Source organism: Bacillus rossius, chromosome 2 (genome assembly GCF_032445375.1).
Source record: "Bacillus rossius redtenbacheri isolate Brsri chromosome 2, Brsri_v3, whole genome shotgun sequence".
In the NCBI taxonomy this organism is placed as follows: domain Eukaryota; kingdom Metazoa; phylum Arthropoda; class Insecta; order Phasmatodea; family Bacillidae; genus Bacillus; species Bacillus rossius.
Window position 1 is genome coordinate 97,693,272 of NC_086331.1, and position 24,302 is coordinate 97,717,573.

Sequence of the window (24,302 nt, forward strand, 5' to 3'; positions counted from 1 at the left end):
TAATTTTAAGGAAAAAAAAAGGCTTGCCAACGTGAGTATTCGGGTATGTCCAGAAGGATGTGTGAATCGTAGGCTTCCCGCTAAGGCCGCGTCAGTGCACAACATGAAAATTTAAAAAATTCCATATCTCCTGAAGTATTTGAAATTTCTGATCTCCGCCGGGTTTAATGAAAAGAGGAAGTTAAAGAGCACAAAATAAAGGTATTTTCGGATTTTTAAAAATTTTTTTTAAAAAAATCGCCAAAAAATGAATATTAAAAAATTCGATATCTCCAAAAGTAATTGGAATTTTTTATCTCCGCAGGCGGTTCTGAAAAGAGGACGTAAGATAGCATATAATGAAAGTTATTTCATATTTGTACGATTTTTTTTGGCGCTAATCCGTACAATACATATTTACCATTTACTGTCACAGTAAAAATCCTTTAATTTATGCTGGAAACAACCAAAGAAAACACACTTTTATTCTCTTCATAATTCTAATGGCTTTCGGTTCATGTATTACAGCAGTTATATTTTTGTGTGCACAAATTTGCACAAAGATGTTGATAACATGTTATAAAGTGATACTTGAGGTAAAATTTATTATATTAGTAAATGCTGGGAAATAAAAACACTGTCAGCATAGATTAAATGTACTTGTATTTTTAAGGAGCAATTATTGAAACACATTTCATGGTGAAGCATTACATATGTTTGTTTATATGTGCAGGATCAGACAATGATGCAGGTATATTTGCCAACACTACCTTTGGGAAATCATTGGAAGCAGGCAATTTGGATTTGCCACACCCAAGCAGTCTCCCTGACTCAGAAATTGTATTGCCATATACATTTTTAGGTGATGAGGGTTTCCCATTAAAAAGTTATTTAATGAGACCCTACCCAAGGCGCTGTGTTACGACTGAAGAACAGAAGATTTTCAATTATAGGTTGTCACGGGCTCGTCGAGTTATTGAGAATGCTTTTGGAATTGTTGTCACCAGATGGAGGATTTTGGAGAGACCATTGGCATTCACTTTGAGAAATGCTGAAAATGTTGTGTTAGCAGTATGCTGCCTTCACAATTATTTGATGTGCGGTCATAGTATGCCAAACTACATTAATGTAGGTTACGTCGACCAGGAGGCACCAGATGGTCATATTGTTCCCGGGCAATGGAGGCAACATGCTAGAGAGGGCGTGTTTCATCGATTAGGAAGAGTAGGTGCAAACAATGCAAATCTTTTGGCACTACAGCACTGCAGTCTACTGAGTGAGTATTTTGCAAGTGAAGTTGGAGCAGTCCCATGGCAGTGGCAGCATATTTATCAATTTATATTAATATTTTTTAAGCGAGTAGATTTTCAGGTTTATCTATTTGCACATATGATTGAGTAGGTTATTTGATTTTAGGTTAAATAATCTCAGCAAGTAAATTGGTTGTCTTCCTCATTAGTTAATATGTGTTAAACAGTTTGTGTCAACATAAAACTAAGAATTTTTATTTTTTTAATACTTGTTGAAATTTTTATGTTCCATGATACATGTTCAATCAGTTCTTGGTTTAATTCACAACCAAAAATTATAAATTACAGGAGTTATAACTAATTGCAAATTAGTTTCACTTTTAATGTATATAAGGCAAGGCAGTAAATAGTATAGCCAAAAATCATTCAGGCATCTGGGACTTTCGTTGTAGTGTTCTGAGCTAAGAAGGAACACAGTTATTTACCTGTAACAATTAGAAATACACGTTAGATAATTATTGTCTTTGTATTTAATGCTTCACAAATAATTTAAACAGTACTTTAAAAAATATATAAATTTTTTCTTCTACATACTTCAGTTTAAATAAATGGAGTAGGTACATTCTTCTGTTTAACATAGGCCATATATTTTTAATCTTCTTTTGTTTGCAAACATTCAATAGTCTTCAATACCACAATGTGTGCATGTGAAAATACATTTCTACATATAATGATATAACATTAGTGTTTCATTGTAGTCTGATAAACAATTGGCACAGATGGTAATGCCCTTAGCAAAATAATTATGGTATAAATGAACCTAATAGTGTTTTCATATCCTTACACAAAGTGAAAAATATTTGGCACCAAGTAATGAGATAACTTACATTGTTTATTTGTTTATAAATTATTTTTGGTGCAACACCTTGTTACTACATTATTTTTGGCACACTTGTCTATGTGGATGGCTGCCCAGTATTGATATGATAATATCATCCCATTATTGACAGAGAATGTATTGCAAGTGTAATCACAAACACTAAAACATAGTGTAGTTCTCATTTCTTGAGGTATTAAATTCTGTCATTATTCGGCAACAGAGAAGCATGCATGAACCCTGGAGAACTTAATAATTTTCTATTTCTTTTTTAGCCTATTGTTTTGGTTAGCAAAAAAACTCTAATATTAAATATGAATCAAATATGTATTTGGTTGATTGTAATTAGGGAAAAGCAATATATCAGGTACACCTGCCTCATACTTTGTACAGAACTTGACACTATGAAGAAATACGTATTGCAGACATTGTGGGAGGGTGGTTCTCTTAAATAATGTGCAGTATGTTTTAGTAGTCTATTTTTGTATTTTTTGTTATTTTTCACTCAAACATTTTTCTAGCAATGACAATAATGTTATTTCTTCCTCTCTAATAATCAGACCATACATGCATAAGCTAGAATATTGTGTATGACGAGGATACGTGAAATTGGGGGAGGGGGGGGGGGGGAAAGACAGTGCTGCTAACATCATTGTCTGCAATGTTCACTTTGTATGTTAATTTTATTTGGCTTCAACTGAAAGTTCCCAGTTATTTCGCATTACATTTTTTTTTCTTCTTAATATAAATTCCATATTCAGTGTGCTTTTTTGATCAAAATGTTAAAAAACTATGAGGGTTTGAAAGTTTCAGTGATGTATTTTTATTAATAAATGGGTTTTCTTAAACTCAAATATGTACTGTACCACAATATCTTTTATTTTATGGATCAGCAAAAAAAATAAATGATGTATTACTGTAATGTCTTCGTAATTAATGCTACATACATCCCTAAGATAGTCTCCTTACGGGACATTGCCACAAATGCTTAGAGAATACCTTATCCAGATGTGTAACTCGGACCACAAATCCACCAGGGTGTAAATGCTTTGGAAAGCAGAAAATAACTTCATAAATTAATCTCTTGAAAAGTTCTTGCTCATCAAGTAGACTTCCATGGGTTCCATCAGGAATGTTTTAAATGGTTTGTAACAAATTGAGTTCAAATATTGAACTGCCATATTCCTCAGTTTTCTGTTTGGGTGGAAAACACTTGCTAATATGTTAACTAGCAGGTCAGAGTTCACATCAGCTGCAGTGTGTGTGGGTACATTCCCAGTTAATCTAAAAACCTTCTGATTAATATAAAATTATTTTGTTCTAGCGAAGATGTCACAATATTACAATAATTGTTTTTAGTTTGTCACATGTTATGACAGGCTTAGGTAAGATTTGTTGCAGTCATTAGCAGCACTGACTGCAGTCAGTTAAAAAAAAAATAATGTTACATTTGCTGGAATGCACTTTACAAGTAAAGGTGTTTTGAAGGGAAAAAATGGCATTAAGTTATTTTACATATTGTATAAGTTATATGCAATTTTTTATCCTGAAACCAATCATGAGTACCTGTTTTCAAAAAAATTCTTTGGTAAGTACCTACTACATAGCATGATGTAATATTGTGTCACCTAAACAAACTCAAATTCTTTTAATTCAGTTGAAAGCATTCAAACCATGTGATATTTATTGTGCGTTGCAGTCCACTAAGTATGTGCCCCTATTCTCTTATATACATTTTTTCATCACTTTTGGCAAGTTAAATCTTGTGGTGTAAATATCTAAGTTGATATGTAGTATATGAGAAATGTAAAGAAAAGAGTATAATGTATGCTACTTATAACAAAATATATTAAATGGACAGCAGAACACCATGACATATACCTTAGGTAATCACATGTTTCACAGTAGAATACAAACATTCCACTCACCTAAACTTTGAATTGAAATTTTTGTTAGTTTACATTAAAAGTTTTGCCAATTAACTTGTTGGTGAACCTCAAATAAATTAACTACAAAAATTATTATGCAATCAACTTTGTTAAAAAATAAATAATACATGTGCTAGGCCACACTAATACTGATTTTGAAAATAAAAAAGGTCTTGACTTTTTCCCCTACATACAGTATTTACATAAATAATCTATGTAATTTAGGTTAGGTTACAACAGTAACAGTATCATTCTTAAATTTATCTCAAAACAAGTACCTAGGTCACATATGAGCTATTATTTATATCTAAGCTACATGTCATAAATGCAGCAGTAATATGCTAACTTGTCTTGTGAAGTGCACAATTTTGATGCCAGATCTGCACTTAGAATCGAAATTAGTTTATACAGATAAGGTGTTTGGGTTACATTAACATACAAATGTGCTTTTATAAGTCATTTATTTTAAACATAAAACATATTATACTTACCATTCAAAATACATACAAATCAGTTATGATTCTTCATATTTAGCAACAACTTCCAAAATATCAATAATGCACCTGGTTCTGGCACTAGGAGGCACCCTCTTCAAGCTGTCTCGAATGCAGCCCATGTACACATCTTCGGAGTCTTGCTTTTTCAAGATGGCATCTTTAACAGCATTTACAGTGCTAACGAAAGCAGCATTTGCTACAATGAAACTGCTTTCTTCATTTTCCACAGCTTTTTTTCGCTTGAGGAAAGATGCATCTACCTGTGGAGACTGCACTTTACGAGGTCGCTTAACAATCGCCTCGATAGACACTGCCTCAGATTGCCCATCTGTAAAAAAAAAAAAAAAAAAATTAAATTGGCAAATCGAGAAAATCACACAAACTCGAAAATGCCACACATTAACTAGCAATTTTTTAGTGAAAATAATTCAACAATTTTAGATAAAATGGAAAAATAGACTTCAAAATTTTCAATGTGAGCAAAAGTGTATGGAATTTTGTTCACAAATATCACTGTCTTAGCTTCTATCTACTTCTACACAAATTAACCCCCACTTCCCACAATTTCTACCCTCCCCCTTTCTCAATTACAAAATAATTAAGCAAGAAGCAAAAATGCTTGGTAAACAAGAATTCATTTTGAAAGGTCCCATGACTGTGAAATTGAAATATGTAGATAAAAAAAAGGTAAGTTGGTATTAATGGTGTAAATGTAATGGATACAGTTTTCTCTGCTTACAACACTTCTGTTTGAGGTCAAAATGGAACAGCCAAGTGATATTGCAGTACATCCTTTGAAATATGGTTAAATTTTATTTTGTGTTGTTAATCAGAAAATGGGGGAAGAAAATGAACAAGTAATACTGAATTTAAGGACCTCCTACAATAGGACGGTGCCAGCAGATGCTCCTGTAATGGTGCTGGCGCGGTGCTTATCCTAAGCGTTTGCATGCTACAACAGTTGCTGGTACTTGGACGAAGAGCTTAGTTCCACATCCTTATATAGGTGGCAGGATGATCGTATTTATCATACGCTTCATCAATCTGCAAAACAATATAAATTGCTCTAAGTAAAGAAATTAAAAAAAAAAACTCAAGAAAACTAGCAACATTCACTATGATCCCCTGTTATTTAATATCACGAGTCTGTAAATAAAGTACATAATAGATGTGAACTTTTCACATACTAGCCAAATACTTGTATAGGTATTTTAATTATTTGCAAATAAAAGCTTTAATTAAATTGTGCTTTCATCTGCTATATCCAGCACATCATAAATTTAATAAAAAATTTTCAATGAGTATTCCCATATTCTCCCAATATTAAATATACCCTCTTTTCTCGCATAATCGTTGCATACGCATAATCGTTGCACCTATATTTTAGGGCGTCAAAATTTGGATAAAAAAACCTCTCACGTAAACGTCACATGATGTTTTTGGTTCCGCTATTAGATTCCGAGCACTTTGTGTGGGCATTTTTTCCATATAAAGCAATGTATTTTAAAGTAGAAATCTAATATTTATTCGGACATTACCACTTACTTATTTAATTAACGGAAATACGAAGTTGTCTGAAGTGTAGATTAAAGATGTTTTTAAATATTATAACCTTTATCTTTATCGGTTCGTCTGCATCACCGCTTATAAAAATGTAGCCAGCGTTAGCGTCGAAAGCCGAGTTAACTACATTTGATGGCCCGCACTCTTTCGTGGTGTGTACTACGACGATAGTTACAAGTTCGTTCAAACTCGCATTAAGATCTTAGATTTAGTTTTTCTATTTAAAGTTGAAAAAAGGTTTTTGTTTCATGACTTATTGATTTAAATTGTTTGGCGTGCTCTTTTATACTTCACTTTTTAAATAAACGTACTTTCCATGAATGGGTTTTGTTTTCATGAATAACTTTATCTAAAAAAAAAAAAAATACTTTTATCGCATAAACGTTGCACCCCCACTTTTCAAACTTGATTTTAGAATAAAATGTGCGACAATTAGGCGATAAAACACGGTAATGCAATAAAATAACAAATAATGAACATATACGTGAGAGCAACCACTTGTTTATGTTCACAAGAACACTTTTAGTCAACAAAAGTTTGTGGGTGAGCATGTTTTAACAGGATATTTTGTTTGTTGAAATATTTTTATTCAATAGAACATATTTTCAGTGCCCCTAAATTGTGTTTATCTGCACATTAAGCAGACATTTTATTTGGCATATGTCATTTGTGACATCATAGAACAACGACCAATCACTAGAGACATGCAGTTTTGGGGTTACAGTACAACCCGGTTATAACATTCCCGTTTTTAACATTTTCCCGCCTATAACACCATAATTTCATGGTCCCGTCATTTCTCCATTTATCACAATGCTTTAATTTCCCGCCTGTAACAATATTAACATTTCTACATTCCCGCCTTTAACGTTCAAATTTGCTTTGATAACTGCCACAATTTTCAGTATCTCTTCCTTCAAAGTCATAATTTAGAGCAAAAACATAGCTAGAAAATACAACACGCATATACAAACATCAGATGTTTACATTTGTGTAGTTCACCATAGACGTGGTACACACGCACTAAACAACTTGCACCGGATCAACTATCAATATGGCGTCCTGTTCGCACATGTTAGCCTATGACTTGTTCCGTTATACTTATGATGCACATTTTGTGCACTGATACATGGTCGGAAACAGTGCTACTGTATTCTATGGTGCTGGTTTTTGTTTCAAAGGTTTAACACCTTGAGATGGTTAAATGTTCTATGGATATATTCACGGCTTTTGTTTGTGGTTAACCTTTACCGTAATTTTTTTTTTTCACTTACTTATTGTAGTCACGGTCGTATTTAATTAAAATACGCAGTATTGAAATTTTATTCAGGTTATTGTATGGCTAAGATGGCCGATAAATATAAACGAAAATCATATTCTGTAGCTGAAAAAATTCAGTTTATTAACTAGTGGACAGGAACCCCAACAAAACGCGTGTTGTGATTGCAAAAGAGTTGAATATTTCTGTTTGTGTCTGAACTGTATCGTACAACACTTTTTTTTTAGCATATTATTAGGTATTATCTATAAATAAAATTAACCAATTTTCCACTCTATTGCTGTACTTAGTGTATTACTCCTGTATTGTGTTGTTTTACCTATACTCTTTAAATTAATCAATCGACACGTAATTTATACAAAGTGAAGATGTAATTTTATGATTTCCTGCTTATAACATTTTCCTGCTTATAACATTTTTTTAAGTTGGTCCCTTGGAGAATGTTATAACAGGGTTGTACTGTAATTTTATAGCAAAATTTGTTGTTATTTACCCTTAAAAGTGGTTTTATCATACATCAAAAGCGGTGTTATTTTTTAAATAGTTTTAGCACTATAAATTAAAAAAATTAAGCTAAGCATACCCTGAAATTTTGGACACATTCTTGCATTATACAGTTGCACTAGCAGCAGTAATAATTTACAATTGAATTTACACGTCACTTTTTACATATACATAGTAATTGAAAATATTTTAGTATCTAAACCAGCAAGAATAAATATGAAGTCTCTAAAATAGTGACATAAACTCATGGGACAAAATCCTCAAACTTTAGCTCTCGAAAGCAAAAATAGCCATGATACACAAATTAGCCTCACTTAAATTTGTCCTGCGGTCTGTTAGGACTGTGTTATATGAGGACAAAAATCGTTCACAGTCAATGTTTGCAGAAGGCATCCAGATGGCTTCAAGGCAGCTGGAAGCAAACAATGGTTGTGACAGCTTTACTACATTCAATGACTTCACTACGTCCACTGAATTGTCTGTTTCCATTTGTTTTGTACAATGTCCTGAAGCTGACCAAAACCAGCTGTTAATTCCTCAGTGCTTATAGAGTAGAGACTATGGACAGTTTTCAGTTTCTGCACCATTTCTGGGTTTAATTTAGCAAGCAACAAACTTTCCTGACCAAAAATTTGAATTGCTTAAAATCTCTTTCTACTTGGGTCAGTTGTCATGAGAGAGTTCAGTTTGGAAAGGGCTTGTGTTGCTGTTCTTGTGATGGACACTTTAGCTTCAGCAGCTTTAGCAGGGGGCATGTTAGACAAGGCTCTACTGGTTGCCTCAAAATAAATTCCACAAGTTATTTCACTTTTTTTTTTAATATCTTGCAAGTCCCCATATAGTTGGATACAAAGAACCTTCAAATTTCTTTATTAGCTCTACAAGGCTCTTGGCATGCTCTTTCAAAAAGACAGCTTGACAAAGAATGAGAGAAATGTCATTTTCTGTGAGTGGACACAGAAACTCAACCCCTGAATTTTGTGTTGCCTTTAGTTCATCTGTTTTGCAGAAATCAACAATGTCATGTATGTAGTCTGCTACATAAAAAATGCTGTTGAACCAGGAATTCCATCCAGTAACAACAGGAAGTGGGAACAATGGATGTTTCTCTCCATGCCTTTCTTCAAGAAAGCTAGCATACAAGTGCCTCTTTTCCTGGTGTTGTTGAACACATTTTTTATTTTGCTCATAGCATTGTTCAACTCAGGCAACTCTTTCACCCAGACATTACCAACAAGGTTTAACTTATGTGCCCAGCATTGGACATGCGTTAACTGGTCTCCAAGGATTACAGCCTTGGTCATATAACGAGCTGCATCGGTTACTACTGAGAGCACATCACCATACTGTACATTGTACATTTTTGAGTGAATCTAAAATTGCCCTCACACAGTTTGTGGCATTAGCAGCTTCAAGAAAGTGAACTCCTGCAACAAATATTTCTGGTTTATCCTGTTGAAGATTCAGAATTATAAATAAAACAACAAATACACACCTACCCATTTTATCTGTTGTTTGGACTCATAGTATGTCAATTTTTTTGTCCTTAAATGCAGTTTTGGCATCTTAAATTCTGCATTTGGCTATGTCCCCTACATATTTCTCACGGACTGCTCTCGCAAGTGGCAGGTCTCCAGCACCTTCTATGTATTTGTTCAGCCATGCCATGATATTAGGATAATCATGCTTTTCAAGGGGTATATTTGCCTTTATAAAGGTCTCTGTAGTTTCCTTTATAAATTTCAACTTTTTGTCTTTTCGGACATTATTTTTTGCTGTCCGAAACGCTGAAGATATTTACGACTGGCGTTCAGACGTACTAGATGAGCCTTGCAATGAAGAGACACGCTTCTGGTGTTTTTCACTGTCTACATGTTTTTCACATGAGTCTTTCCTATCCCAAGAGACGGTGACATTGTAGTGACGACAAAAAAGTGTGGTTGAATCACTAGCATAAAGACCGTGTTGAGAAAATTCAGAGGCTCACTGTTTTGCAGTTACCGGCACTTTTGGCATTTTAATAGGCCTAATGTTTTAGCCGAACTTTAAATTGTACACCTTTAATTTGTTTCACAGACGTTGAAAACTATCTTTAACAAAATTTGAACAGTTAAACTTTAACTTGCGCACAACAGGATGTTACTAATCGTCACCGTGTTTGCATTTTAAATTTGGTATTTGGTTAATAAAGATGAACGCAATGGACAAACAATGCTTCGAGAAACAACCTGCTGTAAACTCAGTGATAATCGACTGTCCAGGCAAGCAGAATATCAAAATATATCGAACATACACACGACTGCTTGCTTGCGAGCACGATCACACCACCATTTTGTTTAAGATCGATACGATCTGTGCCATCAAACGACTTATTTCCGCAACGGAAAACTTGTGTGCTGTGTATTGTTCGTCAACTTGCTATACACTGTGTGCGTAGTTATCTTTGGTTTTTTTTTGTTGTTTCACGTTTGTTACTGTATTTACAAATTGAATTGCCGTGTTCGAATGAGAAAAATGTTCTGACTGTTCGCCGAAAATTCAAGGATTTCGCGTTATTATCCAAAAGTGAGAAATTCGCGTTATTCTTAAAAATGTACTCAAAATCGCGTAAAAATTCGTTTTATCACAATCGCAAAATATGCATATCTCTACCAATCACGCATACCTGACGTCCGTCTGACGGCCCCAAAGATAAAGTTGGCTATTGCGGTCACAGCATCATAGCATGTAGCATCACAGTAGGCTACAGTAATGTCACGTCCCATCAGCTTTCAATATTGAGATTAACATGTAGCGTCATGTCAGAGGACCATCCTATTGTAGCAGAACCATTAACCTTTCTTTTGGTTGTGTTTATACTTTTTGTTTCAGTAATTTTATAGTTAAAATGCAGGTTTCTAACATGTCTATTGAATGGTGTTAAAAACTGCTAGCTTGGTTATTAAAATAATGAAAACATTACACATTCTGGGAAGTAAAATGAATCTAAATTTAGGTATAAGGTATGTCAGGTTAGGTCAGATACATTAATAATACTATTTAATACATAAATAATAAGTAACATGTAATAAATGTAGCTTACCTGACCTAACTAACATAACTGTCACTTTAGTTGTTATTTTCCTATTTCCACAACAAAACTTTTCTACAGAAATACCAAAATATTTAATATATTCCTAAACAAGACAGCAAAATTAATACACACTAAACCCAGATGCTGATAGAATTTTTTTCGTTAATTTATTTGTCTTAGTACCAATAATGAACTACTTTCAACATTTACCAAAATATACTCTTTACTAGTAAGATTATGCATGCATTATTTACTTTCACCACTTGTATTACATCATCATCTGTTTTAATACTCTACACCTTAAAAAAAACCTGTGAATACTCTAGCTCGACTAGACTAGAACTCAATCAAGTCTGGACTCAACTTGAAAGTGCAAATACTGAACCCAGCCTAGCTTGACTCAACTCGGAATACACAATTTGCAGACGCTCCCCTCTATATTATTTTCCACTGTAACAATCAAATTGTAAATATGTATAGGAACAGGAATAAAAAAAAAGCAAAGATGGTGAACATGGTAGTACAAGGGAACTGGATTCTATCCCCACACATTACAGTGCTGCATTGAGGAATACTTTGTTTTCAGTTGAGTCGTGTTTCCCCAATGGGCTCCACCTCTTCTTCAGCCAAAAGTTTCAGCTGCTCTTCCTCTGAAAATAATAATAAAAAAAAATTGTAAAAGAACACTACACTATACAACACATGCAGCATAAACTGTGACTAAAATAGTAAATAATTAATACTTAAGTTACTTAATGGAGATAATTTAGAAAGTGCAAAAGTAAGGTATGCTGGTAGTTTTAATTATATTCTCCAAAACAGAAAATGCAATATTGACATGGCTGAAATAAAAATAATCACTTTCTTTTACAAATTGAAACTGCAGTAAGAAAGAAATGGCTTTTCTTGTTTTAAGAACATAAATAACTGCAGTGCAAGATTTTACTATTTGGACTTATTTTTATATTTTTTATCTAGACTATCAGTTTATAACACTGTGTTATGGGTACTTGTGTACCCGTGGCATTCAGAGACTCTCCGCCCCTACTTCCATGTGAGAATACACCCACATGACGCCGGATGGCGCAGATTAGTAACCAGGTTTACTTCAAGAGACATCGGAGCCAGTTGACCATGACAGGGATTTGACGTGGCCGAAAGTGGCCAGAAGTGGCATAAGGCCGCCATCTTGGTTGGCATTCTCCCCTGTGAATTTCAGGTGGATAGAGCTGCCCCAGCACAAAGGTTAGAGAACAATGGGGCGAGGAAGGCGTCCCCCTGCCCGACGAGCGACCAACACTGCACCAGCTCTGCTGCCGAAGCCTACGCTGTCAAACTGCTGACTGCTTTCGCCGCCGCCCGAAAAGAGACCGCCAAAAATTTGGACTTGGTGAGAAAACAGTTTCCATACATCCTTAAGGGACTTAGCCTGTCGTGAAGTGGAGAGCCTTCGGACTCATGCAGAAAGTCGGCATCGTGAGTAGCCAGGTGGTAAGTTAAACCTGGAACTTGGCATCAGAAGTGGTTATTGTGTGCAGGTAGAAGACATTGGGCGTGCTGTGGTGAGTAGCAATGACTTAGGCTGAGAGCAGTGCGAAACATACCGGAAGGGACTTCGAATTATGTCTAGACGCCTGAACTGTCACTTTGTTGACTCGTGTGGTCACGGACTTAGCTTTGCAGACAATCGTCGTGTGGAGCCAGTGAATCGCAAGCGTGAGGAGTGAGTTGAACTTCTCGTACTGTCGGGGCACTGTAACTAAGTGCCTGAGGTCCAGTGCTTGACGACGAATGACAACACTCGGTAACACCGAGATGACTGCAGAGCGTCTTTGTGGACGCTGTGAGGGCGAACGAGGAAAACAATGAGTGCGACTACGAGCGCAGTCTCGCCGACTGGTAGCTGGCACAACGATTAGGAAACCAGGAGCAAAGTGAGTACAAGTTCAACATTTACCGCACTATTCGGCGGTGTAACATAGAAGTGCTGATAATTTATAACACTCCCCTGGACGTGTTTTAATTTGTGCTTACAACTTTAGCTCTTGGTGGTCGGAATTTATTTTTAAATATAATGATACGAGTGGTTTATTCATGTATTTGTTACGTCCTTAAGAGATTTGCCTTTGTGGGAAATTTAACATTTTGCTTGTAGAAATTTTCCCTTGATTTAATCAATAAGTTTCTAAATATTGTTATACAGGATTTTCCCCTGCTGTAAGTTTCATAAATATGTTAATAGTTACATGTGTCGGAGTTTCTGGTTACGGGCCCAGTATAATTTGTTGAGCCCAGTTAATATTTAAAAATTAAAACAGAACACTGAACGAATCAAGCTGCAACGTGGTATGGTTTTTAAGTTGCTATGTGTTTGTCACTATTTGTTTATGGTTTCTTGACTGTTGTGTTTAATTACATTCGAGGGGGCTTGTTTCATCACGCATACACACATACTCTGCACAAAAAGTTAAGAGTAATCACTTGCTTTTAGCCCTGCTAATATCGGCTTATCTTGTGTTCGCAGAGTGGTTCCGCCTTGGACAGAGCAACATATCTGTATGAAGGCATTGTCATTTTATTGTCAATAAAACTAGAAATTGCTCTGTACCTATTGCATTACACTCGCTACTGTCATTAAGTAAATCCTTGTAGGCTATTCTATTAATAATAGGGGTCCTCATATTTACATAAATACTGTGTGGGAAAATTTTCACCATGTATTTGAAAGAACTGCTTTAGTATCAAACATATATATCCTTCACTATTCAGATAAAAATATACAGAGGGGTGACAAGGATATATTTCACCCTTACAAACATACCATTTGTACCATAGAATATTATTTTCCTACCTATCAGTATTGAACTTAAATTGTACTGTTGATTCTATAAAAGTAGGTACTTACATTAAAAAAAAACATTAAGTAGGAACTTAGTATCCTGTTTACAAATTACTTTTGAAAATTAAAATCTCACCTGGAAAGTGACTAAAGCCTCCTATCACTATTTCCTACATAATATTTTTTTAAGAAATGATGAAATAGAAACTGTAAGAATAGTCTTAATGTTCTAGAAATAATTAAAAATAAAATTTGTAATAAATTGCTTATCCACGTAAGAGTTTCTATCATCTCATGATTGTTATTTCTGAAGTGCAGCATTCTACTTGTGTGTGACTGGGAACCTATCCACTGCACCCCCATACTACTTCTGCAATACAGGCCTAATGTAATTTGTTAAAGGCTTAAATCCCCAGTAAAAATCACAAGGTGCAACACATGAGTCAAACATGTCAAGTGAAAAACTAACTCAATGTACCTCAAAACATTGCCTAACACCATTTAGCATTACTTTTTTAGTTGGTTGAGTGGTCAGATCATTTGCCTCCCTCCAAGGCAATCCAAGTTTGATTCCTAGTGGGGTCAGACATTGCATTTTCATAAGTGCAAAATGCAGCATATTTTGCCAGGAACTAGGGGTTTTTCTCTGCTTCTGCCCATTTACCCGACCATTATTCCTGTCAATGCTCCATTCCCATCTCACTACCCCTCTTCGTCTCTGTTGACACTGATGTCGACGAAACGTTGAAGCTCATTCATTCATTGATTCATTCATTAATTCATTCATTCAGTTTAAGAACCTGCAAAGTGTCCCTGGAGTCATCCAGGGAGAAGAATATTAGCATCCCAATGGCTAACGACTGGGAATCCTGTAACCGAGTTCCCAGATATACGACACTCCTTTTACCCCCAAAGCTGCTATGTGGTACGATCTGTCACCCTACAACCTCACCAGACTATACACAGTACTTTCTTGTGTCAGTCACATGGACCAGAGCCCTGGTATCCCTATTCACACTTTAGGATCCTACAGACAACTACAAAATTTCTCTTTTTTCCTGAGCATCAGAATTTACCATCATCACTTTCCCCCCATAGAGAGCCACTACACTTGTGAAGTTTTTTGAGCACTTTGGTTAAAGTGTGGATTTCTTGCAAATTTATTTTAACATTAGCAAGGCCAAGATAAAGAGCCTAATCTGTCTTTCTAAATTAGGAATCTAAAATGAATGAAAACCTATTATATAATATATGAGTAATTTGTAACATTTCAGTAACACCAATTTTTGCTTGTAATCTAACTGCAGCAAAAGAGATGCATAATTATAAAGTAATTGTTACTTTCATCACGAAAACCGTTAGTTTACTTTTCCTGCAGCTTAATTCATAACGATTTTTCAATGATTAACCATAAGTATCACAATATGGAAACAAATTAAGACAACCAATTGATTTAAAAACTGTGCCAATGACTAAATACATAAAACATAGTAAATTATGGTGCACTTTTTATATTTGGCATGTGTCTGTTGTAGAATAAAGTTAGCTCTGTTGTGTTTTAAGAAGAAATGAAAAATTGTAACATTGCAGGATTCCTGCCCCCTGCTATGAATAACACTTTGACTGCGAATGTTTTATGTCGGTGTTTTCTGAATATTACATAATTATTTTTTACTCATGTTTCTTGTATTATGTGTAGTAATTTATGTCATATTGTTTGTGCTTTAATAGTGATTATTATTAATTTGGGTTAGGTTTAATATAGAACTTAATGTAGCATGTTTTATTATTATTTGTTGCATTGTAATTTACTTAATCACTTAAAATTAACATGTATATTAATTGTGTTTTGTCACATTTTAAAGCATATTCTGGGTAGTAAGACTGTAACATTCTAGAACATTCTGGAAAGTTACAAAAGAAAAAAGAGACTGGAGGTGCGACATTCTGTCACCAGGAAGTTATTTTTCACGCCTCAAGTTTGTGCGTTGTTGGAAAAAACGCAGCACGTAGACTGGAACTTTCGCTGGCCGCTGCCTCGCCGGCTAATCAGAACGAGCTTATAGGTGTGATGCATCTTCCCAGACTTTTAGAGAGAAACATTTTTTCAGTATTTTTCCCTATATGGTCAGGTACTGGGTTGTGTGTTGTGATTGTTTGGTTGGCCCAGGGGGCTGCCTCCCTTTCTTTCTGGCTTTGTAAAGGACTTTAACTGCATGGTGCAAGTCAGTTGTCGCTCGATCGTCGCTACGTGCGGCCGCAATGTCGGCAGCTCGCCAGAAACAATGAAGTTAAGAATAGCTTACTTCAAGCCTGCTGGTTGGGACCAGGTTTAACTTAAAATTAAAACAAAGGGACTTTAATTCTTTTCTTTGGTTAATCGAGCGAAGCGCTACAGTGAATGTGATACATCATCTGGAACTGTAAGTTATGATTTACTGTTTTTTTTTATTGGTGAGGAATAATAATAAAAGACCGCCTTGAACTCTTTCATTTTAATACAAATATTTTAAGGGAATAATATATCTTTGATGTTGGCAACCATACAAACTTCAAAATCAAACTTCAAAATCATCGTATATAATACATCTTTTCAAGTGATTAAAGAGTCTTGTTATTTTTCTAGGTTGTATTGCTGGGACAACCTGGAATGTAACAAAATGTACATTTTGAATGGGAAAAAGGTTTTAAATTAAATTTCCCTAACTAAAAGGAAAAAACAAAATCACGCTGATTTAAACAGGTAGCTACAAAACTAAATAATCTACACCAGATTTTAAGGTGTAACTAGTGTTGCGTAAGAAAAGTACGGGGAACTTAATTATCTAAAACCCTATTATCTTAAGTAGTTCCAACACACCACTTACAAGTTTGGATGAAAAAAGTAACCACTTAATAAACTGTTCAGTATTTATATTCAATGAGACTCTTGTTTTACCCTCCCTTCCATGCTGTTTTTGCAATAACATCTAAACCAGGCCTGCCACCAAGATGTTTTTCTAAATCCTGTTTGTAACATTTAAAAATCCTTTAATAGTATTTGAAATCTAAATTCACATAAGGTTTGGCTGTAATTTAACTGTACGAAGCAAAATAATATGGGTATATGTTGAAAGTACAGGCTTATTGAAACTAAGAGAGATAAATCAATTAAATAAATTTTCTCGTGTCCATACTTAAGTAATACCACTTTCTTTGCTTGAAGGGGTATTAAAAATATTACAAGTTAATACCGGAGTAAAATGTAAATACTCACAGGAACATAATTTAAGAGGGTAAAATATCAGCCCAATTGTACATTAAATATCTGTGAATGTCGCTGTTTTCTCGTCAATCCATTTTACTTTTCAAATATTTTTGAATATGAATAAAATATATAAAAATGGGAAGGCCTGATCCAAACCAAAAAAATACCATGTACCATTTTTGTAGCTTTCTGTAAGAGCTCTTAAAAAGTAAATAAAATTTTCAACATTATTGCTGGTAATGAGTTCTGGGCCACCAAACAAACCTATGCATTTACCTACTCAAAGTGGTTATTTAAATGATGACAACACAAGTGTCTTATCAAATGTGTCCTGGCAGTTTTTGTTCTCTGGTATGCATACAAGCACTATGCAAAATCTTGTACTGGTAGCCATAAATGAAATATTTTTGTGATATTTATCACTGAGTCCACCAATTAAAAAATGTTCATACACTTCTATTTTCCTCTCACCTTGTTTTCTGGCTGCCAGTCCACTGAGATCAGGCTGTGGGGTCACTTGCTTTGGGGGCTCCTCCAGTTCAGGTGAAAGTCATCCCTGAGAACAATGACTCTGTTAACCTAATATGCACCAGAAAGGATGGCTATACAACATGACAATGACTATATAAATGAATTAATAAGTTGTAGCTTAATTTCTCGTCAACATCAAAGTCACGAGAGACAATGAAGGGTTGAAAAATGTGAATGGAGAAGAGATAGGATGCATTGATGGTGTAAAACAGGAGTAGGTACCTTGAGAAAACCCACCAGCTCCTGTCAACAACCACATGTTTCCCACTTGCAAAAATCTTTGGGTCTGATCTCACTGGGAATTGAACCCAGATCACCTTGATGAGAGGCCAGAGATTGCACCACTTAACCATCAACCACTGTGACTGAGCATGGGTCATTTCAGTGAAGCGCCAACTAGATGCCTGAAAATGGATCACCGAAGGGTGTCTAGCATAGGTGCCACCTCGAGCCTCTGGTTGACTGCCTAACAGTGCTAAATGGCTTAGCCACCCCATCTGGTCCAGCATTACAATGCAGGCCATGCCTTAAAAGTGCAAGCACTCACCATTCCAACCAAGTGGGCTGCCTGAGGTGTATGCATTTGTGTTCGAATTCACACCATGAGGAAAACTGCAAAGTGTTTTTTTTTATATCAAGCCATAGTAGTAGAAAAAGCTCACTGAAATATGTACCCAAAAACCAAACGAGCTTGAGTCACAAGTGGGCAACTTTACAAGAGAGTAAAAACTGGTCTTTCACAGATACAGTTTTTTTTTTTCAGTAACCAACAACTGGGAGATTTTTACCATAAATCATAACTCATAACAATGAAAACAAAACTTGCCAAATTTGGAATCAAGCTCATTTTACTCTATGCAGGGTATGGATTGCATTTCTGAAGAAGGGTAGTGTTTTCTATTGTTACCCAGCAACCGTAGGACTTTTAAGTGGAAATGTAGTAATCTTATTCTGACAATTTAATGTTATAAAAAGTATGTTCTCCTTGGAAGACATGTTCCAGCAATGTATAAATAAAATAAATTTATATGCTAATTTTTAGGGATGCCATTGCCCCTGAAGTTGAAGCTTCACAAGGAGCAAGGTTTCAGAGTTGACAACAAATTTAAGAACCATAGAATCAAAAGGCAATAATAAATTAGGTTAGAAATTTTGGGTGAAAAGGTATTTAATTTATTTCTTGGGTATGTAATTTATATTTTGGAAGAATGACATAAGACCTGATGAAACAAATATGAAGATTGAAACTATGGCTGAACAATATAGTGAATGTATGAAATTTTAAGTTAAATGAATGATTAACTCACTTTCCTAAACAAAAAAACAAAAAAAAAAAACACAAAAACTAACTATCATAATAGGTTAGCTGAAAAATTATCAACCAACCACTAAAGGAATAATTTTTATAGAGAAATATGTGAAATTCATAAACATATAAGCATGGTAATCTGTCTTATGTTTGCAATTCTCTTTATGAGAACATAAACATTGTTTCAAGCAATATGTGAAACACAGTCCATTGTTTACACTTTATTAGTTTATTTTACTAGTTTTATTTCATTTTACTAGATTACTAAGTCTTGAAATAGAACTATGATAATAGGTTAGCTGAAAAATTATCAACCACTAAAGAATTAATTTTTATACAGAAATATGTGAAATTCATAAACAGAGAAGCATGTTTGCAATTCTCTTTATGAGAACATAAACATTGTTTCAAACAATATGTGAAACACAGTCCATTGTTTACACTTAATTAGTTTATTTTACTAGTTTTATTTCATTTTACTATATTACTAAGTCTTGAAATAATAACCCTTTAAAAAGTATTGATTTGCTACCTGAATTATTTCCTAAACAAATATAAAGACAGATGAATTCATTTTTTTTTAGTTTATAACTTAGTCTCTGTTCATGCAGCTACGATTGGTAAGTTTCCAAACTGTATGCCACTATGCAGCTCAAATAGAAAAACATATACAATCTATACTAATGGGTGACAAGACAGCGTTTCTTAAATTTTAAGCAAGTACAGATCATTATTAGTTACTTTTATAGTTTGTATATGGGTGTTATCAAATCAGGTTGAATGTAATTGTTAAGTCCATCTAATAGAAGATTTTACTCTGGTGTATACTAACTAAATAATAGCTCTGACAAGGGCCGCTGGACCCGGTCTTCAAAATCCTACTGCTTGGCCGTTGCACAATTTCACCATGATCAACAAAGTTTGGTGCTGCCTTAACTTTCTGTTATGGCAAACCGAGCTTACCTTCCTCTGCTTACCTGACAGCAACCGGGAGTCTCAGAGGTTAAAGCCTTTATGTTCAGTCACCACCACACCAACAACAAATGATGCCCCTTGGGACATCCACCTGCAGACGGGAGCTTGGAGGATCTTCCCATCCCTGATGTCAACATAAGGTGAACAACAATTGGATGGGGGCCTGCAGACCTTCAACAACAAGACGTACATAGGTCAAATGGCTTCTACTTCTTTTAGGAGCGGGGGTTAGGAAGTGGACCCCATTGCAACGCTTTGTTTCATCGTTCAGCATCTTCCCCTATAACCCCATCATCAGCAGCAATACAAGAACATTATCATTGGCTATGGTTGATCTGTACTGATTTTCCATTGCTTAATAGACTTTCAGCTGTTGACACATTCAAAATTTATGAATTCCAAGTCTGCGATAACAGGGAAACAGAGAGAAGGGGCAACTCTGCTAGTTATTTAACACCACCACTTTCACCAGGTGACATCACAACGTCACTATGTTAGAGTAGTCATTTCAGCAGGAATTTCAAACAAAAGACCACAAAACCATAAGCTTTTGTTTCAACTTGCATAATCAGGGTGTCCACCAAACTTGGATTTTAAATTTATGCACATTTTCAGGTTTTCAAGGTACAAAATTGAATTTTTCAAGGAATTTGCTTAATAGTGATAACTGCAAAAATTGTTGTGTTTGTATTCAAAAGCTAAATTTTCAAACATAACATTTAGTGATATAATTATTTACAAATTAATGTTCCAAAAAAAAGTTAGAGTAAATCATTTAAGGTTCTAATCTAAAGCTAAATTAGAAATAAAACAGTTCTGAACTTACCATTAAGAGGTATTGATCCATAAATTAAAATTAAAAGTGACTTGATGTAAGTTTTTGGACATACGCCATTGCTAAGAACTTTTTCTGTTGAAGGAAAAAAAAAACTAATAAATAAAATAAATCAATAAAAATACCCAAAAAAGACAAAAAAACACACAAAATTAAGCAAACAATTGCTGTTGTCAACAAGGTTATGAACACCACAAAATATTCCGAAACAGGAATATGGTCAACAAACAAAGAAAAACAAAGAAAAAAGAAAAATGTACTAAGAGAACGAAGGAAAAAAAAAACCCACAAATGATGACAACACAAAAATATCGAACCCAAAATAATTCAGCACAACAGTTGAAACGAGACAAAAACACGACAAAACGAAAAGACAAACAAATACAATAGTTTTCATTTTGTCGTGTTTTTGTCTCGTTTCAACTGTTGTGCTGAATTATTTTGGGTTCAATATTTTTGTGTTGTCATCATTTGTGGGTTTTTTTTCGTTCTCTTAGTACATTTTTCTTTTTTCTTTGTTTATCTTTGTTTGTTGACCAAATTCCTGTTTGGGAATATTTTGTGGTGTTCATAACCTTGTTGACAACAGCAATTGTTTGCTTAATTTTGTGTGTTTTTTGTCTTTTTTAGGTATTTTTATTTAATTATTTTATTTATTAGTTTTTTTTTCTTCAACAGAAAAAGTTCTTAGCAATGGCGTATGTCCAAAAACTTACATCAAGTCATGAACTCCCATTGCACAAATCTTTTAAAGATAACAAAATTAAAAGTGCTGCTCAGATAATGCTTTCCTTTAGTTAAATTATTCCTTACATTATAAATACGATTTCCTATAATAATTTTTTTTTAAATTTTGAATGCTTTTTTTGAACATTTAAATTTAAAAAAGACACATGTTTGCAGAAACTCCACCATGAAGCAAGTGCAATATTTTTTTCAAGACTCTTGTGTTTACTTAAGAATACACTAATCCCTATATTAGCACCACTAATGCCTATGAACCTAAAAATATTTGTGTTATTTGACATTGTATATTCTGAAGCATTAGTCTCCATAAATAGCAAGGCTAATTTACTTCGTATTCCAAAATGTGTAGGGAAATATTCTTTACGTAATATAAATGCGTAGAATAACACTCAAATATAAATATTTGGCACCATTTATCTTTATAAGCCCACCATTGAATACTTAAGCCTACCATAGAATATTCTGTATGACAAATATGACACCGCGTAACGGGAGCTAGGTGGTTTTTGTTCTTATCATTAGTCAGCTGGTTAAATTGCCCGCCCGGCCGTGACCTTCAACTCACATTACGTACCTTTCAGCTGGGTCAAGTTCATTTTATGATACCGGATTCCTATTGGTTGGAAATAAAGTAGGGGAAATGTATGATGTCATTTGCAATGCCAATGATAACAAATTGAATTGGGGAACAAAGGAAAACATTGGCAACAGCGAAACACAAAATAGTGCCATGAAATAAAAAAGATGAATGATAGTTGAGTTTTGGAGCGCTCTTGGTACGAGGAGTGAATTACTAAGAAAATAAATATTTTTATAAAGTGAATAAATAAGTACACAATAAGTAATAAGGAATTATAAAGAGATTTATTGGCTACGTGTGGAAATAATTATAGGTACTAGTCACGAGACAAGTGCAAGGTCATGTTTATTTACATTAAATTAATATAATGGTGCAGTGTAGAGAATGAATGTGTGGTAGCGTGATTGTAGTAGTGAACAGGAAAATGACAGTTCGTTTTTCATGATATATAATAAATTAAATAGAGAAATGGAAATTGTTTTTGGTATAAATTTAATATCTACAAGAGAAATATTGATACCTAGTAAAAGATTGCCATAAAGCCAAGAAAAGTAAGAGGGTTTTTGTAGCTACTAAATGTTTGTGATTTGTAGTTTTATGTGCAATTTGTTTGATGCTTTAGGTGAGAGGTGAGTTGTGTGTTAGGTTAGTTTTGCAACCATTGAAGTGAAACAACAAAGCAAACATTTTGGCGCAGGTAGGTCAGCTAATAAAAAAAATTATACCTATGTTTATCACGATATGGTAGGGATATTGATGAAGTCACCAACAAGGCTGTGCTGAAGCAATTACAACCTGTATGTTCTTATGAAATAAGCAGGGAAATTTATGGGTTTTGGCAAGATAGCACACATTAATTTTTACTTATTTAATTTTTTAAGTAAATTATAATTTTAGGTTATCGTAAAGTAGACTTAAATTCTACCAGGTCTTAGTTGTTTAGTGATAACAGTATTTCATTTGGTGAAACAGAGATATTTTACCATAATATTTTCACAGTATCATGAGGCAGACTAGAGTTTCCATGTGGTATAGTATATTTTGAGATTTTCCTACTTAATATTTCATTGGTATCATGAAGTAGAATGAATACAGTCCCACCCGTGTAGTCTGTTTTGTGATACTGGCATATAATTTTAATATTTCATAAGTATCATGAAGAAATACAATCCCACCTGGTCTAGTCTGCGATACCGGTACTACTTCATTCCCCATAATTCACCACTTTTTCTGCAACTTTTATTGTTCAATATAATTATTTGTTTCTTATTATAATGAAATATCGGTATCGCAAAATAGACTATAGTCTAGTTTACAATACCAAAAATTATAATATTCAAAAAATTAAATATGTGAGAACTATTGTGTTCATAGTTTCCCGCGCTTGACCAGTAAGAATGTAGGGGTGTGGTAATGACACAAGCGATGCTATCTTGGTGATGTTATCAGTATTGTTATGAAATCAGGATCTTGACTAATCCCGGCCGGCTTGCACAGTCTTGACCTGGAGCAAAGTAAAGTTATTATCTATTTTATTAACCTGCAAAGTTTTTGCATATATTTTACTTACCTGACTGTAAACGGCTCCAAGAGCATTCTATGTCGCTTTTTATTTTTAACATAAATTTAGTTGGAACAAGTACGTGAAAATCATTTTAAACAAAACAACGTTCTCATTATTTTATGTTGAGTAAAATTAACATCTCCTGGCACAGAAAGTCTAAGTAAGTCGGATGCTCTAAGCATTTTTTAAAATCATATTCACAGCACGTTTAGAAACAACACCGCCATCTTAACAACGCAACCAGAGACAATCTATACGGAATATACGCAACACAAAAATGAAAATGCGCAAGGTGGTCAACATTGGTATTCGGTTGTTTCATCAACGTTCAATTTGTTTTAACATCTATAGTGAACCTAAGTAAATGAATATCAGACAGTTGAAAACCTTGTGAATTTGCTATTTTGGGTATTTTTTTCCTTATTGCGTATCCAGTTTGTACCGAAGTTTTATATTTAATATTTTCACAATTATAGTTTGGTTATGCTACAGTTTCGCATCACAAACACATTTAACTGCTTACTTTAGTATTTTACGTTAAAATACAATTGGATACGTTGCACGGAACAAATGTTTCTATACGTTTTATACATATTTTCAATTTCAATTTAATTTGGTAATAATATACCTAGCTTTGCATCACAAACACAGCCAATTTCTTTATTTTAATATTTTATTTCAAAATTCAACTGTATCCGCAATAAGGGACGATTGTCCCATACCCT

At 34.3% G+C, this 24,302-nt stretch overlaps 1 long non-coding RNA gene across 5 annotated transcripts; it reads right to left on the reverse strand.

Annotated features, from left to right (window-relative positions):
- Nucleotides 1-4,478: 4,478 nt before the first annotated feature.
- Nucleotides 4,479-24,002, reverse strand: LOC134529499 (uncharacterized). 5 transcript variants are annotated; one of them, XR_010074615.1, is made up of 6 exons: nt 23,584-23,977; nt 19,854-20,022; nt 17,508-17,592; nt 11,526-11,600; nt 5,409-5,575; nt 4,479-4,859 (listed from the first exon to the last, which is right to left on the reverse strand). It is a non-coding gene; the product is annotated as an uncharacterized LOC134529499 (long non-coding RNA). The 5 variants fall into 5 exon arrangements; XR_010074616.1 differs by having other exon boundaries at nt 19,854-19,975; nt 23,584-23,974; XR_010074618.1 differs by having other exon boundaries at nt 17,508-19,975; nt 23,584-24,002.
- Between the last annotated feature and the right edge of the window lie 300 nt (nt 24,003-24,302).